Consider the following 23697-nt stretch of genomic DNA (forward strand, 5'->3'; position numbering starts at 1 on the left):
GTTTAGAGAGACAGTTGTTGGTTTTTATTTGTTGTAAGCGATGTTGCAGTTAAGATGTGAACCATCTAAGGTCTGTGCCCTTGATATACCTGTGCGGTTCTTCAGTGTCTTGAGTAATGCTGGGTGATGTACAGCATCAAAAGCTGCTAAGTCAAGTAGGATTTATGAGGCATCCAAGGATCTGTGAATGTCATCTGAGATATTGAGCATAGCAGTTTCTGTGCTACAGCCTTTCCTGAATCCTGACTGGTAGGTGTCAAGGAGGTCGAATCCGTTTATATGTTGGCTGAGTTGTAGAAGGATGCATTTCTCCATTTTTCGGCAGGGAACAGGAGGTTGGTGAAAGGTCTGAGGTCATTAAGGTCAGCTCCTGTTTTTTTGCGTATGGATGTGATTTGGCCTAGTTGAAGGGAGTCAGGAACACGTCCTGAGGAGAGGTATGCGTTGATGATTTTTGTCCAGAATGGAGCGATTTTTATAGGTTGAGGTTTTGTACTAATGTGGATTGTGAGAGGATCAGTAGTGTGGGATGTGGGCTTCAAATTAGCAATTGTATTGAAAACTTCACTTTCTGTCATAGATTTGAAGTCAGACCAGACATAGTTGTTTCAGTTGAAGAAGATCATAGTTGACATATGTTTTTCTTGGGGGGGTCATTAGTTATATCCATCCATGGTTGCCCCCACTCCAGATTTTAGTCAGTGTGGTGGGTTGGTATGGAGGATGAATTTGCAACTTTGATGATGGATTGCTCCATTTTTGCTACTTTATCAGTGGAGAAGTTAGCAATTTCTTCACAGCAGTCCTTGGTGGCTGTTGTTTCATGAAGGGAGGTAAAGGTAGTTTGTCGTTTAATGATGTAGAAGAGCTCCCTAGGTCTTTACTAAACACAGTCAAGTTGGTTGTGAAAGGTGGTGTCTTTTTCTCTAGATGTATTTATTTGAAAGTCATGTAGATCTTAGGAGTGAGAGGTGCTCTGTTGAAGGGTACTGTCTCCATATCCTTTCTGACTGAGTTGTCGCCTCTCGTTTAGATCTGAGTTGAACCAGGATTTCAATTGTATTCTTCTAGATTGTTTTAGTTTGAGCGTCCTCTTTTGCACTCCCCCTTTCATCTCACTAGCTAAAGCCATGCTCTCTTACTGTGATTAGTCAGTGCTGTGAGAGCTGTATGTCAGCACAGATGCCACCGCCGAGCACAAGTTTGAAAAGGCCTGCGTCTGAGAGGAGATGAGACAGTAGATTTTAGAAATTCTGCACTCTCGTTCGTTGCCTTCCTGGGGTCTCTGATGTTTGAGGCAGGAGAAAGTGTACAAAGCAGACAATCAGCTGCCGTTTCATGCCTATTTCAGGTGTTTGGGTAACTGAGAGGGCATTCAAAGTGGTTTTGTGGAAGGCAACCTTCATAGTAGCAGTTCCTTCACTTTATAGAGTAAACTAAGTTCAGGCAGTATTGTAATTGCATTTGTATAGCGCTTACTACCCCTGACGAGGCATCAAAGCGCTTTTTCGTCGAGTAGCACGCTACTCCGGGACCCATAGAGGATTAGTGTTGAATTAGTATAGTGAAACATGCAGGTACATTTTGAGTGGTTGATATGTTAGTTATTTGGATTCGGAAGGATAGCAGAAGGATAGAAGAGGAAAGAAGGTTTGTATTTATATAGCGCTTCTAATCCCTGATGGGGTGTTGAAGTGCTTTTTTTGGCGAGTAGCTCGCTACTCCGGAAACCCATAAAGGATTAGTGGTGAATTAGTATGGTGAAATATGAAAGTAATTTGAGTGGTGGATATTAGTCAGTTATTTGGATTAAGAAGAGTTGGGGAGGGGGAAAAAAGGTTTGCGTTTTATATAGCGCTTGTAACCCTGACGAGGTGTTGAAACGCTTTGTTGGCGAGTAGCATGCTACTCTGGAACCCATAAAGGATTAGTGGTCAATTAGTATAGTGGAATATGGAATTAGAGAAGTGAACATGTTAGTCTGTTATTTTGATTGAAAAGGATAGTGGAGGGATTAAAGAGTGACAGATTTCTTTTTTTAGATCATAGCAGTAGGAGGAGGCTTTTGGATGAGTAATGGTTTTTGGAGGAGAAGAGTCAAAGGGAAGAGTTTAGAAAGGTTTGTATTGGGGATCGGTATAGGAAAAGAGGTGTAGAGTAGGAGAGAGTCAAGAAAGGGATATTTTGGGGAACATAGTAGTGGTATGGCGTTTAAGATAAATGAGAGAGTGGGTGTAGAGGATATAATAATAGATTTATAGGGTGGATATAAGGTAGTGAATTGGAAAGTGTAGTATAAAGAAGTTTGAGATGAGTCCGAAAGTTGGGCTAGAAGATATATTGAGAGAAGTATAGGCTGAGAAATAGGATAGTGCATTGGAAATGCTAAATTAGAAGAAAGTGATAAATATATAGATCCATAAGTACATTCAAAGTATACAGCTACATAAAGGAGACAAGTATATGCAGATTAAAGATATTGATAGAGGTACAGGATGAGGAATAGGGTAGTGCATTGGACATGCTTTTTCAGGAGAAAAGTAACAGACACACAGGTCCAAGTACATGGAGGTACATCGATGCACAATGGAAGCAAGTACATGTAGACCAAAGATCATTTTTGTTGTTGTTTTATTTTTGTTTTTATAACATCATTATTGTACATGGTTATACAAAGCAATACACAAAGATAGGCACATATAAATAGCGAAAATAAATGCTTATATACAGAGGCACAAATACATCGGGTGGGTATTAATGAATGGGAAAATGGGCAGCATTCCTAGCCCTGGTCCCGACCCGTCTCGAACAGGCTCAAACAGGCACTCACCCTTGTCCTCTCCCCCCTTAGCTTCGACAACCGGGCTGAGACGCCCTAAGCCTTGGCCGTTTATAGCCCTAATAGTCTGGTGTCCCCTTCAGCCAATGGAAACCCTAGCCCTAATACTATCCAATCACAACACTAGCCCTAAAATCTAGAACCAATAGGAGACCAGGACCTTACAGCCAGTCTTAGCCATAGTCCATGCACCCAATCCATTTAAAAAACCCTGATCTCTACGTCCAATAGAGGCCCTATCCCTACCAGCAGTCTCAACCCTAGTCCAAGCAACCAATGGCACAGGAAGCCCTAGTCCCTCCTTCCAATAGAAAGCCTAACCCTACTATTAGTCCCACACCTAGTCTAGCAACCAATCACACCAGAAGCTCTAATCAATACTTCCAATTAAAGGCCTAACCCTAGTCCCAACAACCAATAACACAGGAAGCCCTAGTCCCTACTTCCAATAGAAATCCTAACCCTAGCCCTAGTCCCAACCATACATTGATTGAATCACAGACCCGGAAACCAATCAGAACCCTCAAATACCCAACCAATGAGGACACTAACCCTAATCCAATAGAAACATCAGATACAACCACCAATCAGTGTACACATGTACCAAACAATATCAGACTATATAAGGTCCCAGCTACCTCAGACAAGGTTTGATGGCCAGTGAGTTGGGAGCTGCTTCTCTTGTTCAATGGTCTCCTATGAGACAGGCAGGCTTCATCCACACTTTGGACTTCTGCAGGTAAGGGCCTAACTTCTCCTCTGACAATAATGTTTGTATACAACTTTACCCCCTCTCCTGGCCAAAAAACGAAGTGCACAGTCCATATTAAACACAGTTCAAACAGAACACAGAAGACCACTGCTTCCTCTGATGTCGAATATCCCTGTTGCTGGGTGGTGTGGGGTGTGGTTTCAATGACTTGTTAACACAAAATGGTTGCTGGCGGTGCACTGCTTAACATACAGGTCTTAGCACAGAGCAAATAAGACATTTGGAGGGAAAACGGATACTAAATGGATGACACCCAAATGATCTAAATCCCTCTAAAGATAACTAAAATCAGTTAATTATCATTGTGTGTATCATATGACATTTATAAACCATTAGATTTTCATCCTTGTGGTGTATTAGTTATATATTTTACACCTCCACCCCTTTTTCCTCTCTCCAGGTACCCACACAGGAACACTCCTACATCTCAGTCAGAAACCTTCCTCCCCATCACTACATGACTGACAGCTTCTTGGAGCTTAATATAGGCACCAGGTGCTGAACCAAAACCTGTCACTGTACCCCCAGTGTCAGTTTAGTTACTTTCACACTTCGAAAGGCCTTTAGCCCAATATTCCTCAATAAAAACAGACATTTCTCAAAACTTCAGCCTGACCTACTTCAGTAGTCTGTCGTATCAGCCTTGGGTGAGGAATTGATACCCCTGCATCCAGGAAAGGGGAGGGTTATATTGAATCTCATAAAAGGACTCTAATCTGAGATGATAACTCGCCTCTTAATAGAAGCGCCTAAGAAGCCACTGCAAACTGTCCCTCCTCTCACGCTCTGTTCAACCCCAACTAATAACTGATCAAGTCCACTTGTAAATTCCAGGCTTTCACACCCCATTCGCGGTGCCTCACCATGACCAATCAACTGAGTCCCCTGTCAAAGAAGCACAAATAGCTCAATGACATGACTTGTCAACCAGTCAGACTGTGTTGTGAATAATCCAGTCATGTTTACTTCTCCGTGTTGTGAAGTGAGATTAAACAAACATGATTCAAACTCAACATTTACATCACAAAGGTCATTGTTGTGGTTCAGTTAACACAACCATGTAATCTTCTCACTTATGCATGTTATGAAAGACGCCAGAACCGTCTAGATTGGAGTTACTAGTTATGTATTTTATGTTTACACATGCACACACACACACCACCAAAAGTTAAAGTGATGTTCTAGTTGGGTATGCACGGTTAAAATCTATGCTCAGTGAAGTAGTTGAGTACATCGGATTTAAAAAATAAAAAAAACTTCACTGAAAAAAAAGTTACAATTGATGTTCTAATTGGCCATAGTAATAAGATCTTACTTTACAATGAAAAAAAACCAGAAGAGTCACTGGAAAAAATAAAGTCAGTCAAGATAGGTATGTTAATATCAGATTTTCACTGAAATCAAAAAGTTGAAGTGACATTATAGTTAGGCCTTGTAAAAAATTATAAAAGATTGTTTAAACAAAACTGAAATTGACCATGTCATGAGTGATGTAATATGTGAGGTCATAAGCAGTGCATTGCGGGGGTGCGAGCTATCGTTAGCTGATCTAAGTATAACTGCACAATTTCTCAATTGTTTTACAAGTGAAATATCACCCTGACTATAAAGTCCCTGTAACCCATGTTTTTTTCAGTGAATTTCTATGGTTTTAAAAAGCTGATTCCTCACTATAATGTTCCTGTAACCTTTGTTTTTTTAATTTGTACGTTTTTGAAAATCTATTTGTTAATGGTAAGGTCCATTTAAATACTACACAACAGTTTATTACATAGTCCTGAGTTGGAAAATTAAGCTACCTATTACTTAAATTGTTTCATCACTCCAACTTTTTTTAAAATGTTCTTTCTCTTCAACACCCTTCTTTCCCCAATACACTCTTACCTCCATGTACCTAGCAACCCAGTGCAACCAGTAGGCCATAAGTAAAGAACACATTCTAGAAGGAAAATCCTGCTTCCAAATAAAATACAGCAGGTGTGCTTTAATGCACAGATTCAAAAGCATATCAATGTCTGTATTACATTTCTTTGTTTAAACAGCAACCAATAATAAGACTTCTTGCTAAGGCATCCAACATTCTAACTAATTGTATTCACTGTCATGCTGACAGCATCCAATGAATTATATATTTAAGAAAAAAACACCTCCATTGTAACTGCTGTTTATTTGGAAAATTACAATATTCAGCTCCAGCCTTCTCCTGACTGCTATTGCTCCTTCACTTAAACGCTTCGAATATGGATTGTGGGCCACGGCTATATCTATTGGGCTAAAGAGGTTGCAAAAAAGAGGTATTTACAGAGGCTTGGGATTGCCAAATGTGCAGATTACTTGGTTTGGCCAGAACATTTCATCAGTTGCTAGCTTTGGTTAAATCCATTGTGGATTACCAAGCTCTTTGCCTAATTATTGTGCACTTTGGTGGTGATGACCTAGGCACATTGACTGGGCCAGGCTTGGAAATCCAAATGAAAGAAACCTTTGCAGAACTGATGTCACTTTTCCCTCGCACTGTCTTGGTGTACTCTAATACATGACAAAAGACAGAAATGGAAGAGGAAACATGTTAATAAAACTAATTCTGCATTCCTCCGAGATATCGCATGGTCTGCATCTATAACAATCTGCATTTTGACATGCATGAAATGTATAGAAATGATAAAGTGAACTTTACAGATGAAGGCAACAGGGTGTTTCTAAGTAACCTGAAACTCTGCATCCGATCTTATGTGTAGGAGCCATATACACACAGCCAACACAACGGCTCTTGTCAGAGCCACCCTAGTACTCAAAATATTGTTAATTTTCTTCAAAAAGATCCTTTTCCCCTATTTTTTGCGTATCTTCGCGGCGGCGACGACGCGATCTCTGCTGATATGTAGCGACAACTGAAAACAAAAGTAGGCTTTCAATGGCCACCAACACATCCAAAAAATGTTTTTAAAAAACAAAACATTCTGTACATTGCCCTACACATATTACTATATATATACTTCTTTCAAAGCATGTTTAAACTCATATTTTTGTACTACTTTGTGCTAAAAACCATCTTTTAGACCTATTTTCCGTTTCCGCTATTATTCTGGCCGTCACAATGACATCATTAACTGCGATGATCGCGCCTTTCCCATACATTGAAAACACATTTATTCACACACATTACAGTATTCTACACACTAGAGGTTTTTTACTGTACACTTCAAATTCCGGTTTTAGAGCAGGTTGTTCTAGAAAAACATATTTTCCGTTCTCGCAGTGACTCCGGAGTGTACTTCGTGAAAGCAAAAGTAGGATTTCAATAGCCACCACCACATTAAAAAAAATAACTATATAATTATTCTAACCATCACAGTAGATAACTCACTAAATGAATAACTCTATGAAAACATTCATCATGATCTCAATATCTCTATAAAAATACGCATTAATTCACCAATATGTCCCCGCGATGGTACACTGAGGGGCACGCTGGTGGTCGCAGCGTAGTCTCGAATATCGTGCAAGATTCAACCAGGGAGTCGGAGTATCTCAACCCTGACCCCTTATATGGACTTTGACGCACATTTTCAGCCCCGGGAACCGTTCCTGATAGATAAAATGGTGTACACCACTTTCTATTCAGGTTCTGACCAGACAGTCGGAGCATTCCCGTTCGCGCGTGCATTCGCGAATCATCGCAAAACCACGGCGAAATGTCAGTGGCAAGAGATTTTACTATAGTATTAAACTTACATTACTCAAAAACTGCTGAATGGATTTACACCAAATAAGCAAAAGGCACTTCCTTGAACCAACATCTACCTCCCTGCCAAATCTACTGTATGTCCATTCAGCAGTTTGGGCTGTAGAGGTGGCTAAAAGTTCCTATAGGAAGTAACATTACAAACGCAACCTTATTTCGAGCCCCAAATTCTTGGTCCCCACTGCACGGATCACCCCGTAACTTTCCCAATCACTAGTATCCAATGTGACACTTTTTTGGCAAAATTTCATGCAGGTTGGTCAAACATAGTCAGTTATAGCCAAGTCAAAAAATGATTTTCCTATGGAAAATGGGTCCTAACTAGAACTACCTACTGGCAACTGCAAGTAGGTTTAAAAAAAAAAAATGGAATACCACCTGGGCTCCAATATAATGGTATAACAAAGTAGCACACTGCATTGTAAAGGATAATCGTATTGCAAGCTACCTTGTTGTAATTAATCGAACACGTATTAGAACATTGGAATTTTGGGAGCTCCATTGAAGACCATGGAGTGCTCCCTTCTCCTACGGGCCGATAAAGGCCCGCAGAGCAACATTCCAATGTTTTACAAAGGCCTCTCGGAGCTCGAGGGGATTCAAATCTTTGAGAAACATTTGTTTTGTTTATTAGAACATTCTGCACTCAAGTGGCAGAATGTTCTAATAGCTTTACAGCCCTTCGTCGCAGGGCTATGCCGACTATTAAAGTTCCGCTCCCTTGTTAAAGTCCATCGCCTTCGGCTCTGGCATTTAACGCGGGAGCGGACCTTTAATAGCCGGTATAGCCTGCTACAGCTATATTAGAACATGGGAATGTTAGGAGGTCCATTGAAAACAATGGAGTAGCTCTGGGCTTATAATGGCTGGTATAAATCCGGAGCTCTAACATTCCAAAGTTTCTTTGTTTGCAGCTGTGGCTGTGAACAAATGCTTCCGCAAGCCTGAGGGGATTTCAATCCCCTCGCGCTCCCTGAAGCCTTTGTTTTATTTGTTAGCCACAGCTGTGAACAAAAACTTTGGAATGTTGGAGCTCCGGACTTATACCAGCCATTATAAGCCTGGAGCTACTCCATTGTTTTCAATGGACCTCCTAACATTTCCATGTTCTAACAGCCTTATAGCCTTTCGTAGCTGGCTATATCGGCTATTAAAGTCCCGCTCCCTTGTTAAAGGCTCTCTCCTTCGGATCGGGCATTTAACACTGGAGCAGGCCTTTAATAGCTGGTATAGCCCGCTACAGCGGGCTATAAGGCTATTGAAACTACTATCGTTTGTTGGAAATAGCTACGACTTATTTATCATTAGTCATAAACAAAAGGACATCTTCAGCATTTGAATTGTATACCTTAGTGTAGCATTAACAAAACTACAGTCACAAGACGAACCGTTCAAATATGATTTATTGCGTTAGTATCTTGACCTTCAGATTCCTCCTCCCACTTTAAGTGACACTGTTTGAATATTGGCATCTTATAATCATTGATGACTCATTGCAATTTATGTTTATGAACATTCCATAGCCACTAATCTGCAACTCCACAATTAGTTTTATTTTAGGGAAAGGACATTTAGTGGAGAAATGAAAATAAGTTGGCAGATAGGGGACTAGTTATTATTTTTCGGTTTCTGTGCAACTAATCGCACTTGATTTAGTTATACATCTGAATATTTTGAAAGAACAGAGAACTGCGACTATATCTTGAATCCTTCATCTTACTTGCTGGGTTCTGCAGTTGCGACAGTGTTGCATCTTCCATATGTACACTTTGGTTTCCACACCTACATTTTGACTCCCATCTTGAGTTTCTCCCATCCTTGTCCAGTTCGTCTTGCCAGCTCCTGCCAGGTGTCATGCCACTTAACTCTCTTTTCTAAACCCTAGGTTTTTGGTTGCATCTTTACTTTTGTCTTTCTCACATCTACTAAGATCATTGTTTGAGGCACCACCAACCTGGGGCTTAGGTCCTACTGTGCCAGGACTTGGCTTAAGCCAGGACCCGCAACAACTCATTCCTACCTTTTGTCTCTTCAAGAGTAGTCAGCAGCCTCCCATTTCAGATGGTATTACATGCTTATTTAAGAAATATGCTCACTATATAATACGTTCTGCAAAGTTTATTTTATACTTTGCTGTTTTGGATACTTTTACGAAGGAATTTAAAACATTGTCTTTCTTTTTCTGCAGGGAACTGTTGGGGATTGCATCTGTGGATGATTGATACGCAAAATAAAGAAAATCCAGGCATGGTAAGGATACTTCTAGTGCTTTTGATTTGAGGTGGGGACATTTGATGCTGAAATGTGGTTAACTTTTTGTCATAATCTATTGGTTCTATTATTTTTGAATTTGTTGAGATTGTCAAATCATTGTTTACTGTAAGTGCATTTTATAATCCATGTGTTTGGTTCTTGAAAATGTATGGAGTGGCAGATACCCGAGGGTGTGCCATTTTGGCACTGGAGCATGGGACTGCAGCTTTTGACCAGTCCTGTACATGGCTGTCTTCACAGGCTGTGGTTTTAGCTCTTTTAAAAACTAGATTCTTTCTGCTGCATATTTTATGGAGTTTCTCAGCGCCCCCTCTCACAAAGTTTATTTCACAAGACATTATGTCCACTATGTTCCTCATCTGAGGCTGAGGATTTATAGATTCTGCATTCCAATAGAACCTTAACAAGCATTGCCATAGTCCATAGGTCTCGCCTTTGGGACCTTATAACTGTTTAGCCATGTAATAGTTAATTTTGTTGCACTGAGGATATTGTGCTGCATAATTATATACTTATAAGGTCTCAAAGGCGAGACCTATTGGCTATCTTTCCCCCAAGCGCCTTAAGACCCTCGCGGGTATGTAGTGCCCTTAACAAATGACTGATTGATTGCCAGTGCATGTTGAATTCCTGGAGGGAGGGCAATACCCAAAGATGGAAAGGGACGGTGTTCCAGGAATGCGCAGTGAGGTAGGCGAAGGAGCGTCCTCCACTGTGGCTTTAGCGGATCCAGGGAGTGTGTGTGAGTGAGAAGGAATTGGAGCGCACAAGTCTGGAGGGTTGATGGAATCTCAGGCGGTGGTTGATGTATGCTGGTCCTTGGTTGTGCAGGGCGTAGTAGGCGTGGGTCAGAATCTTGAATTGGCATCTCTTGTGAACTGGGAGCCAGTGGAGTTTCTTAAGGTGAAGGTTGATGTGGGTCTGGGGAGGTAGAGGATGAGTCCGGTCGCTGAGTTGTGGATGGTCTGTAGTCTCTTCAGGAGGTGTATGGTGATTCCTGCATAGAATGCGTTGCTGTGGTCCAAGCGGCTGGTGATGAGGGCTTGAATGATTGTGAATCTGGTGGAAATTGGGAGCACCATTGGCTCAACGGGCGATTACGATGCACTAGAAGGTACCCTCGGCACCACCAGTGGTGGCTTGACAAGGTGTTGTTCGCAGCTGGATGTTTGCTGAGGCTGACACACAAAGAAGGGGGGATACCCAGATCACGGGATGGGATGTGCTACTACTGGTGCTGGAACTTGACCCACACCACACGACCCAGTGAACCAAAAGACTGGGGCTCTGGCTTCGCTCACTTTACCTCCAAATTATTAATGTCAAAATGCTAATATGTTACACCGGACAAGCAATTGGACTGAACTCGTGACTTCCATTACCGGTTAAATTTTCAATAAAGAATAATTAAAAATATATATCCTGTTTCACTTAGTCTCTCTAGCTGCCGAACGCTGCTACCACCCTCCGCCATTTTAATTTTTGTCTTCACTCTTCGGGAGTCACCACGTTTATGCAATGACAAGAGTTAACAGATGAGTCCAAGCACCGGGACCCAGTCCTGAGATTTCCTTTTACTGTTTAATATTTTCAGGTGTGCATCTTAAATTGGTTTAGTCGAACTGAACCTTTATAGCATGTTTTACAACTCCGAGAATGCATACATTTATCAAATTAAAGCCAAGGAGCGGAAACAAGATGTCCCGGTCAAATGAAGTCTAGTAAACCTAGCCCATGATGATTTGGGCTTGATGCTAGGCAGATAAAGCAGAGTTAAAAAAAAAAAAGTTTTATATAAACTAGGTACACAAGTACACATTCGGTTTTGGTAGGAGGCACGGCCAGGTAAAGTCATTTGCCCAGAACCTCAGGATGTTGAGCCGACGCAGAGACTCGAACCTGGCTGGTTCCTGGTTCCCCAGCTCCAAAGTAGGCAGCTCTGGATGTTTGGGGGAGGGAGGGCGTGGGGAGTGTGAAATCTGGAGGGCGCCCATAGGAGAGGATATGGTAGGCACAAACTAGTTTTATCTTGTACACACAACTTAAAGCCCTGCCTAAGCATCTGTACATTCAGCACCCTCTCTTGTAAGAAGGAATGCTTATATAAGGATTTGCTGCCCTGTAACAGAATATTTTTTCAGGCTATATTCGTGTTCAAGTATACTCGGGAATAAATCAACAATTCTACCATGAAGGTGGTGTTGCGAATCTCATTAATGTGTAACTAATGCGTATTATAAAGCATTTGTTAAACTAAACGATCTTGCATAGAAATTGTTTTGTTGGTGTGTAATATATTGGCATTGTTTTTGCAACGTAGACTTGATTTTGAGAGATTATATATTTTTTGCCAATAAATTCTGAAGCCGTTTTTCCATTTACCTTTTGAATTTGAGCTGTTTCTAGTTTGACAGCAGTTAGACATAAAAGTACAATGGCTCCCCCCAATGGATTGTAGGCAGGCTGCAAGAAATGGCTGCCGAGGGCTTTGGCTACTCACTCAACGAGTTGATTCTGGTGTGCGAAAAAATATCCCAAAGCAACACAGTTGCGGGCACGACTCTCGTGACCTCCCATGGGGTCAGCAGGGGTTCATAGTCTGTGAACGACAGCGTGAAGGTTGCAACATCTACATGCTGAAAAGTACAATGTTAGAACGCGCCGTAAAAATGAGATGAACCGAAAAAAGCAAGTTAGAGGAGAGAGTGGGAGAAGGGAAGGGGGTAGGGGAGGGGATTCACGCGCGCACTGTGAGGCTTAATGAGCCATTACAGCAAGCGAGATGGCAGCTGTGCACGTCGCGGGCGCTTGTACGCGTAATAGCAAGCTGGTGGGCGGCAAAAGCCTCTAGTTAGCACATTTAAAACCAGCTACTGAATTTCTCGCCAGTGTAGCGCATGCGCTGGCTCTAACGATACCTAAAAAGCCATGGTTTCTGGAATAACCGAGATGCTGCAGTGTTCAACTCACATAAGATTTAGCTGTCTTTTAGTAAAAAGACAGCATACTTTGCAGTCCAATGCCTCTGGAAACACTTTTCTTTACCGTGCTGTCATGTCACGTATTTTTAGCTGTGGTCTATTTTTTATATCGGATTAGATTGTGTATGCCAAAGTTATGTACGCAAAGTCTTTGCAGTTTTACCAAAGCGAGAGAGAGCCTGCCTGAGCTATCAGTAATATACTGAAGGATCCGTACTGACTTCCAGTTTGAGAGGATATTCGCTGCAAAGTTCTGGCTGATTACAAATTATTTTACATAGAGGTGAAGCTTTATAGTTCTGTGATCGATCAAATGTCATTTTTCACAGACCTAAACTTAATTAACAATGTATTTTTCAGGTCTGTCTTTACACATTTATTTGAACAGGATAGTTTTTCAGGTGGCATCAGAGGAATCTGAAATGTCTCTTCCTTTTTCACATACTTTAAAGCATTGTTTATGCCATTACAGCTTGTGTTGGAACCCATTCGGGGATGGGTGGCATTTCAAGAGGCAAGCAAAGGTTACTTAGCCCCGCTTAGTTTGTACACCCCTTCAGCATTTGACCCTCAGGAGTAGCAAGGTGTTCAGTGTAAGTTTTTTCAGGGAGGTTGTGTGGGGCAGAGACTCGGAACTCATGAGTTAACAGAAGTAACAAGCATTTACAATGCAATGGTTTCGCCTTTGGAAAAGTTTGAGCTATTGGCATTGTAAATGACAACATTTGTATTTATGAGTTGGTTTTGAAAACAGATAAATAAATGGCATTGTCATTTACATTGCCATTAGCTTAATCTCTCGCAAATGTGAGACCTATTGTACCCTACGGACGAGCTCAGCAGACAGCAATTACTACCACACACACACACACCCAGAGCCAGCAACACACACACACACCCAGAGGCAGTCAGCAGGGCCCGGTGCAGCTCTTGTTGGCTATTACCTCCTTTCCCTGCTGGTCTTTCCTCCCCACTGACCTTCTCCTGGTTGGTCACAGCAGCACATATTCTCCAGTGCCAAACGTGGAAAGCTACCGGCAAAGAAGGACCTGTCGCTGACAATAATATCTTCCAGTTGAGAAGCGAGGACTTCTCAAAGTCCAGGTGAAGCACCAGTTACTGGTGCAAAGACACTGATAACTATCCTACTTTGGGTGTGCAAAAGTTAAAAAATCAACTACCAATTCTGAGACACAGAGCCCTCATCGCCAGGCAACAGCCAGTAGTATAGGAAAATGAAGTGATTTTACCACACTCTCCAGTAAACTTTTACAGCAGTGAAAAGGAGGAGCACTTCACACACCCTGATTTAGATCTAAGACCGGAGTAACACCTTAAACGAACTTGAGTACTGTTAAGCGGATGAATGCAAAAACAAAGCAGATCAGAGAAAAAAGTCACTTAGGACAGGACTGCGGTACTGAGAGGTTCTAGGTTCAGCAGTGCTTCCAGCAAGAGTCGCTACCCAGATTTGGTTTCTAGTGTGGTAGGATCAGTCAGGCTTACTCTTTCCCTGGAACTCCGCATTGCCTCAACTGTAAAATACAGCTAGGTCTGTGGACCTGAGGGAACCTAAATCAAAGTACTGGCTACGCTGCCAAGTGCATACCCCCGGAGATACCCAGAACTAACCTTAGCTCTCGGGCATCTGCATTTGTTTTAGGACGCGCCACAACAAATCAAAGCACCCCATGATCAGATCATGCCAGGGCTACGGCATGATGAAGCACTCCTGATAATGTTTCAACCAGCTCAGGCTCAGGAGTTTATTGGGACCAGACTGTAGGCCAAAGTCTTTGTGAATGCAGATCAGGCAAGTGAGAGGCGATGTGGATGCACATTGGTAGAGGCTCTAAAGGCAAACTGCAAAGAGAGGAATCTGATTCCCCCACACACAGAACCCTGTAATTCTCTATAGCATGACAGAGAGAATGCAATGCACATTTGCAAGCATCAGTGTCCGGTGACACCTGTGCAACCTTGTACAAAGCAAAGCCTTCCATCATTTTGGCTTGCCACGTTCACAGGCCATAAAATATTCCCCAGCACTCTGACAGTCTGCGTTACGGTATTTTGAGACAGGATACCGTGTACCTTAATCTAGGAGCGCTCAACAAATAATTAATCAGTCAAATAATGACACTCGCAACCTGACGATTTTTGTATCATGCGCAAACTGGACCTCAAGCGTCACTGGGTACAGAGACAATTCTGTCTATCTCTAGGATTGCATAACTCCGCTCATCTGTGGAAGTACATTATCACCCGTCTCGGAGCCTTCCAGACCCAAATCTCTGAGCTGCATGACACGCCCCCCCCCTTACCCCCGCTCCAAATCAGTCTCCACGTCAAGGTGGTCACGTGCCATGGGGGATGACCTTCATATTTGGAAAGCATTGTAAAACCTCAGTGCTGTAAAACTCACAGCAGTATATATTAAAACCTGCATTTTATGAGCAATATCTACTATGACCAGCAAAGAGGTCTGTTATCCCTCTGGGGGCAACATGTAACATTAAATCCAGTAAAAAGTGTGGCAGAGTTTGCCTGCAAAATCTGAATATCTAGCGCTCGGAGCCCCTTGTTAATGCCATGCGTGAGTTACCCCTGCTCTTGTTGGTGGAACGTAAACAGACCTGACGGCTCTGATGGAGCTTAAAGTAAACAGATAGAGTGGTATATTGATTGTTACGGCATCAGGTTTACCCTAGCATCCTCTTTGCCCTATTGTGAAAAAAAGACTTTAGGTAAAATGGCAGGGTTCACCAACCACTAACAAAACACACGTTTTCAAATCGTTTCTTAAGCATAAAAAACAACTTTTTAAATACGTGAACATCACAAACAATTCACAGAGAGGAAGAAAAACACGGGGAACAAAAGGCTCAAATTTCACTGCAGGTTTTAAGCGGAACTTTGTTCTGCAAAGGTATGTGTCCTTTGGCACTGTAATGTTCTGAAGATGCAAATTTGATTTTGATTGGTCAGTGGCTGGATGTTCATTTTAATCCTGAGCAGTAGCTGCCGGTGTCGGGCAAAGCTGCGGGGCGGATGTAGCGGTACACTGTGGATGACGGACAAACAAACTAAAAACAAGCACTGCAGCAGGGGGTACTTTATCCCGTAAATTATTTTTTCCCTTTCACTTCTGTAATAACGTTCCAGTCAATTGGCAAACGTCACTCCCCCTTCTTGTGAGGTAAAAGTGCCTCCTGCATTGTAAAGAGAAGCGTTCCTGTTTTTCCAGCACACACGTGGCCTGTGGTCAGACATGCCACCTTGATCTCTTGTCAATAGTCAATGTAGGACTGGGAGTTAAAAAGCATCCCTACACCCTGCGGTCTCCTTGCCGCCTCTGCTCCGTGCCTCCCCGGCTGTGACATGCCGGTGCAGGGAACTCCCCGGACAGGGCTCCGCCTCTCACCCTACCTGCTTCTCGCCAGCCGGGAGCACCGCGGCACACGGACAGCGGGATAATAACACATGACCAATAGGCAACTGCCGCCCTGTAAAGCACAACGTTCCTGGCCGAGCAACTGATAGCTTCTGGGGTTCAGGATGTGCATGAGAGCTAAGACCAAAAGAGTCAGCTGTTAATAGCCATTGACGAGGTCCAACCACCGCTCACTATTAGTCTAACACCACGCTGGCGCTGTCCACGTCTCTCCTCTTCCCACTACCTCCTTTCCTCACTTTCAATGCAGAACGACAGGCGACAGCAGCCTAACATGGTCGACCGAGTACAAGCCAGGCTGTCATCCTACGGTACGTAGGACTCCAGCCAAATACCGTTCACTCCACGATTGGCGGTCCCACGGACTGTAAAAAAAGTTACACATGGACTCCACAGCCAATCTGCACTTCACAATCCTGTGCGACGCACTAAATTGGGTGTGGTGTTCAAGAGCTCCAATCCTGAGTCACTTTACACATTAGTGAAACTGCAAACTCAGAACGTATTCAGTCAGGGGATTGGTTGTTATCGTGGGCAAATGACAGTCACCCGTTAATGGAATTGCTACCGCAGCGGACTTCGGTTTGAATTCACGAGCGGTCAATGTGAGTAGCCGTGGGATAGTCATAGAACTGTAGGGTGCATGGCGGTTTATTGAGGTTTTTAAGGGGGTGAATCTAATTAATGCATGGCATACACTCTAGATCGCTCGTGATCTACATACGCTACAACTTTCAATGTTTGCAGCGCGTGAATGCACCTGTAGAAATGGGCTTTAGCAGTCCGCTAACGTGCAATATCTTCTAAGCACCCCTCGATGTACGTAACATTTCCTTATCTGCATGGCTCAGGTAATGGGAATAAATTGAGCCTCGGGAGCGCGGCTTCCACACAGGCGGGAGCGCAGCTGAACGCGGGGCGCCGGGGTCAGCCGTTCCATTATGCGTCCTGTGCGCTCGGCCTGCACCTCGGCCCGACGCATGTTTGCTTAGTGTAGGCTGCAAATTACAAGCGACAGTGATTGACAATCGCACGCTGAACTCTGCCTCCAACCTCGACATTGTTTTCAGACTGTTCAAGGAAATGCAGAATAAAAAACAAGCATGAAGCACTGCGGACAGCGGGAGGGGGGGCTGGAACGGCGCACGGACAGCGGGAGGGGGGGGAACGGCGCATGGACAGCGGGAGGAGGGGGGGGCGGGAAAGGAACGGACAGCGGGAGGGGTGGGGCGGGAAAGGATCACACTCACCTGGACTTCTTCCGGCAGCCGTGGTCGGCATAATGACGAAAACAAACACCAAAAAAAAAACCGAAACTGCGCCCACCGCCCAATGATGATGCAAAAAGGGTGAAGAGGGAAAAAAATGCAGGAACGCCCGCAAATCTGGTCCGGCCATGACGGACAGATCTCTGTTCCAATGGCTAGCCTCCATTTATGGAGCTAGCCAATGGAACAGAGGGCGGGACTAAGCAGTACACTGTAGAGACATAAGATTTCTCCTGGGGCCGGAGCGAGAAGCTCCGTGCCCCAGGCGAAACCAAAAAATGGAATCCCAGTGCTACTTTTTTTTCTGAAAAGAGAAGTTTTTTAATATTCCCCAAAATGCAATGTGGCACAGAAATAATGAAGGCTTAATGTTCTTGATATGAGCTATGGGGGTCTTCTACACAAACGAATCGGCTTTAATGTAAGTGCATGTGCAGGCTTATTATCGAATTCCTTAGTTCTGTGACTTGTAGGTCAGTACTTAAAATGTTTCAAGTTATGGCATTGTCCCAAGCAACTTTAGTTCAATGGTGAGGCACTAGTAACATTTCTACAGTTTCTGGCTTTACCTGCGTTTTAAAACTCTGGTAGTGTGGGGTGGGGGTGGGGGTGGGGAGGGGGTTGTCTATGTGTGTCTCTGTCTGTCTGTAAGGGGGCACCTGCCTTTGGATTCTGGGGGCTGGTCAGCCGCTCTTGTGGGTCTCTGCGGGCACGAGACCAGCACCAGTCGCTTATGATCTTTGTAGCAACATCCTCTGAGGACATTAGGGCGGTTGCTCATAGCTGGTGGTGTTGCAAGTCATGGTTGCTCATAACTGTAGGTGTTTGAGAACATGATCAGTCATTTAAAAAAAAAATTGTTTGACTTTCCAGATTGCATACATTCAAATAACACAGCAGTTGTATTGCAACTGCCCACAGCATATGAGACTGCATTAGATTCACAGTTACACACAACCATTGAGCTGACATGCAGTATTTCAGTGAAATAGACCAGAAACCAAAATAAACAATTATAACCACAAACCAGCTCTTTGAGGGTGTGGGAGATGCCAGGAGATGTGTCTGATAATGTATGAGTGGTTATGCGGTGTACAGGAGCGCAGATATGCCGGGCTCAGTGAGCAGACCTCATCCACTCTGAGGGTGTTCGATAATGAGAGCGGTGGGCCTGAGATCATGGTCGATCATGGCGGTAGAACATTTGGGTGAATTGTCACAGCAGCAGTTGCACCTGTTGCATGATGAGTTTGTGAATTGAGGATAGGTTGGGGAGGCTGAAAGACCCACTTCAAACTCGTGCAGGTGCCAGTGGCACGCTCCACGATGCGCTGCAGTTTGAGGCTATCCAGACCTTCTGTACTCTCTACCAATGAAAAACATTCTTGTGGAAGACCAGTTATACCGTGAACACAATAGGAAAAATTATGGGTAGTAATTTCCAACGATGAGACTTCACATTTGTGACCCTATCCTGTAATTAATAGCCATGTTACCATTAGACTGTTACGTTAATTAATAATTTGGATTCACCTGTTGAAGTGACATTTCATAATATGATGGAGAGCTCTTGTGGTCTGTCTGTCTCCTTGTTTGCCAAATCCATAGATTCAAACATATTTAAGAAAAGAGGCTGTTATTGTACAAAATGATTAAATGATTATTGTTAAACTAGCCATGATCACGAGGCAGGCCAGATAACCAATATTTTGTTACCCTTCGCATTTGCGCTTGTTTCCTTACGTCACCCTTAGCATTCACACTGGAGGGACGAAACACTGGAAAGTTTCCCGGCAGCTTGCAGAAAATGGTGTAGTAAAAGTCCTACAAATACTTGGGATTAACGGTCTTCCTGTTAAAATTGGACAGATCCTTTAGAGCATGTAGCCATGCGGTCTCTAGTGTCCTCAAGTGGTTTAGTCAAGTTCAGTTTTACATACGGCTGATTATCTATCTCTTAATTATGGGCTTCTAAAAGCAAAATACCTAGATTGGCTCTTTATAGAGTAGAACTATTGGATTGTGGCCAGAGTTTTGACTGGAAAAGAGTTGAGATGCCTACCTTGAAACCTATATTAAATATTCTGCATAATGCAATGAGTCCTGCTGTTAGATATGATCTTGCGTAATCGTAGAACGATGGGGGATGGTCTACATTTGGATCATTCTATAAAATATCTACTTGTCTGTGGGATGGGATGTTTCATTTTACTTGTCCTATTTAAAAAAACATAACCGTAATAATCCACTTGTCCCTTTAGCCGTTTAGTGAGGCAGTGTTCTCATTATATCAGTGCTCAGATAATAGTCTGATTATGCCAGGATTAATATTATGGCAGGTTTTGGATTCTAGCAATGCCCTGATTTTACAACTTTTCCGTAAATCTTCATACTGTGTCTGGAAGAAGCAATAAGGGTTGAAAATGGCAATGCTCTTTCACAGATCTGTAATAGGTCAATTGAACTGACACTTATAGGGTTTGTGCCCCTTGGGGATGGGCCTATTTGTCCTAAGGATGAATTAAACATGAAAACCTGTTACCCTTGTCCCCAAACAATGTTCCGGGCATCTCGTAGGATGAATTTGACACCCCTGTGTCAGTGCGTAGACAGATATTCACTGAAAAAAACAAAGGTTAAAGTAATGTTATAGTTAGGTGAATATGTCAGTGAAAACATAGTTGTGAAAAGAGAACCAAAAAAACACAAAACCTGAAATTAACCATAACTTTCGCCCCTGCCATGCACTGCTTATGACCTCACACTTTGCATCACTCATGACTTGTTCAATGATACCATCCCCATAATGATTAATTTGGGCCCTGGGGACGACATGGGGGTATGGTATCCGTGTGTGTGTGTGTGTGTGTGTGTGTGTGTGTGTGGGTGTGTGGGTGTGTGGGTGTGTGGGTGTGTGGTGTGTGTGTGTGTGTGTGTGTGTATATATATATATATATATATAACGCAGTTTCCGTATCGTAGAACACAAAACCACAATCCAAGTAGTCAAAAAGACACGGACCACAAATATCGTGCTTCTTCTTTATTTTAGTGCTTAAGCGTCACAACGCATTTCGGTCCCGCCTTGGACCTTGATCACATGACACAGTGCAAGAATACACATTGGTTTAAATACTATGCAGGAAGTAATGACATCAGCACAATACATTTTCTAAACGTGACCATAGACATGGAAGAGTTCAATTTAAACACAACCACGATTCATTAAATAACCTTACTTAATATGTCATTTAAAAGGCACATAAAATCAATGTTATTTTAAAAAGTTTTTTCGTAATTCAGTGTAGTGTTGAAAATTAATAAAAATTAATTTTTGAACAAAGTGCAAGTGCAAAACAAGTTACCTCTCGTAAAAGCGCAATAGTGTCTACAAGAGTAATCCCAATTTTGAGCCTTGGGGATGGGCAGATATTTTATTTTTTTTGTCCCCAGGACATGGGGGGTATGGTATCCGTGTGGGTGGGTGTGGGCGTGGTGTGGGTGTGTGTGTGTGTGTGTGTGTGTGTGTGTGTGTATATATATATATATATGTGTATATATAGATTTGTCATAGCACTTATGAGCTTAAATAACACTGTGTGTGATTTTTCTAGCACGTTATTTGTAAAGTCTGCTTTTCATTTCTATGAATTGTTGGGGAGTGATTTGGATGGAGCCGTGTGGTATTTAAGGGCGTGGGTTCTCTAAGCATGCCATGTGATCAAGGCCGGGGCAACCTGGTTGAAACGGGTCATGTTGGAGGAGAATAAAATTGCACTTTAAGAACTTACCTTTTGTTGCGGTCAGTTCCTGTTTGAGAAGCTCTGGGTGGAGTCTTGCCCTACTGCGTGCTCTCCAAGGACTTGGTTGTCATGGATTTAAAACGCTGTTGCTGTCGGCGTTTCAACGGACCCTCTATGCGTTCAGAGACGGGATTGCGGCAGCTGACATCGCGTTTTGCGGTTTATGATTCGACCCGGAAGTGGTACGAATTCCTGGTTCCCCGAATATTGGCAATCAAGAGGCTCGTGAGCCGGTGTGTGAGCGGTGAGCCGTGCTAGGCCTGAGGCGGATTCTCGGCGTCTGAGGACTCCGGGACTCGTTAGGTTCTGCTTTTAGGTGAGCCGCTCACTGCCCGTACTCTAAAGGAGCACTAATTTGCAATTTAAAAATAGCGGGTGCGAAGATTGGAAGGTAGCTGTGAATCTCTGGCGAAGTGGCTCTTCTGGGCCCAGGCGTTGTCTAAAAGAGGGTTCTTTCAGCCTTATAAAAACTGTGCATAATCTAAATTCCTGAAATTACGCTATGGCGGCAACAACAGACGTGCTGAGAAGCCGCGACGAACGTGCGATGTTTTCCGACATGCCGGTGGTAACTAGCACCGGTCAACAGAACCCAATATCAGCCAGATGTAGCCCAACTATAGCCCAATGACAGAATGTCCCAGAGTGTTCTAAAGAACAACTAGAACGCTAACAGTCTTACTTATGACAAACGTATGGCACACCTAAAGTCATCTTGATTGGAATAAAGTGGTAACACTTAATACATTTAATTTGAAAAGGAACAAAATGAGGGGTTTCATTTTGCTATAGAAATTTTATACATATATATATATTTATTTTCACTGAAAAAACCATAGGTTTTAAACACGTTATAGTTGGGAAGTAGCATTTAAAAAAACCTATGAAATTCACTGAAAAAACCAAAGGTTTTACACACGTTATAGTTAGGAAGTAGCATTTACAAAACCTATGAAATTCACTGAAAAAACCATAGGTTTGACACATGTTATAGTTAACTGGACATTTTACTCATATAAAACCAATGAAATTCCCCCGTTATAGTTACTTCAGCTAACTATAACTCGCGCGCCCGCAATGCACTGCTGATGACGTCACATATTATATCACTCATGACATGGTCAGTGACATCACTCATGACATCACTGATGATATCTGAAATAACATCACTGATGAAATCACTGATGACATCATCCTTGTAAAAGAGTGGTAGACCTCCTCTCAGCGTAATATAACCTTTGATACACACATTTAAAAATAGAAGCTAAAATGTTCAAAGCATGAGTGATGTAATATGTGGAGTATGCTTTGCTTTGAAAAATTGTTTTGAACTGATGGTCTTGGTTTTTGTACATATTATGTAACTTTGCCAACCAAATGATCTTTATTGGTTGATTGTACTGTCACTTAAGAATTATTCTTCTCCTCCTTCACTTAATCCTCACACGACCACCCCCTCTCACTTCCCCTCCCGTCTTGGGGCACTGTTAAACCACTTATTTATTGTTCTAATATACAGTATATTTAATATACGTTCCCATTGTGATTAAAACAGTGTGGATTGATTCATTGTTTATTTGACTTATATTTTCACTTTTTTGATTTTTGTCCTATTGTAACTGGGACCCCTTCCTCTAAATAAATAACTAGACTCAAGGCAGGCACGTTCCTTGTCTAGTATAAATAATTCATCATTACATTCAATTATTTGGTAGCGCTCGCAATTATCCACTTGATTAAGTAAAAAAACTGTAGTGTGTACAGAGGTATGGAAGGGAACCATGGAATCTTGTTCATTGCATAGCCTGTATAGAGTCTAGCATATCACTTCATTTTTTAGGAATAAAACCATTTTGAAACGCTCCATCCTTCCTATTCAAATTTCCATATGTTTGTTTTTTGTTTATGAATTAAATTAAGTAGTTAGTCGTTTGTGTGTTTACTTGATGTGTACTTATTTCTGTATCCTTGCATAGTATTTTGAGGTTCAGTTAAATTGTTTAGGAGGGGCTCTCTGGCCCCCAGTAGTGATTCACTGGCAGCCCTCAGAAGGCAAAAGGTTACGAACTGCTGGGTTAGAGCAATGGGTCACTGTCCTGAAGCTAATTTGAGAGGCAGGATCAATCCATGGTACTTACTAGAAAGCTAATTGCTGCATTTTATCAGTAGCATAGTATTAAGAAGAGATTAAGCGCCCCACTCCCAGCGGAAACTCGGACTAGCAGTTCTTGCTGATCTCTCGCATGTGCCCTTATTAGAACCTTGTCTGGCAATCCGTTCAATGGTGGCCTCTTCTTGGTGTCAGGGCCCTTGGGAGCCTTAATGTCGGGTTCAGTGTGGAGTATGTGGGGCTGGACAATAATGCATGGCCTTGCTCGGTGAGCGCTGGCTGCTACCCGTGCTAAATTCTTCGGCCTCCATTTATGTGCCTGTTTGATATTAGGGAAGCAATATTTAGCTGCTTGCAAATGTTTATTGGTTTTGGCACCGTGTGGCGCTAGCGTCCAACCGCCTATGTTAATATAGGTTTTGTTCTTCTTGCAAACGCCTCCAAACATTCC

The 23697-nt window shown here is 42.7% G+C and overlaps 1 protein-coding gene across 4 annotated transcripts in view; it reads left to right on the forward strand.

Annotated features, from left to right (window-relative positions):
- SIPA1L1 (signal induced proliferation associated 1 like 1) overlaps nt 1-23697 on the forward strand; it is an 847070-nt gene that overhangs the window by 228177 nt on the left and 595196 nt on the right. For all 4 annotated transcript variants that reach the window (XM_086937055.1, XM_086937054.1, XM_086937056.1 and 1 more), the window contains exon 2: nt 9545-9606. The gene's annotated coding sequence lies outside the window, so the exon portion shown is untranslated. The remainder of the gene's footprint in view (nt 1-9544; nt 9607-23697) is intronic.

This window comes from Lissotriton vulgaris, chromosome 9, assembly GCF_964263255.1.
Source record: "Lissotriton vulgaris chromosome 9, aLisVul1.2, whole genome shotgun sequence".
NCBI lineage: Eukaryota > Metazoa > Chordata > Amphibia > Caudata > Salamandridae > Lissotriton > Lissotriton vulgaris.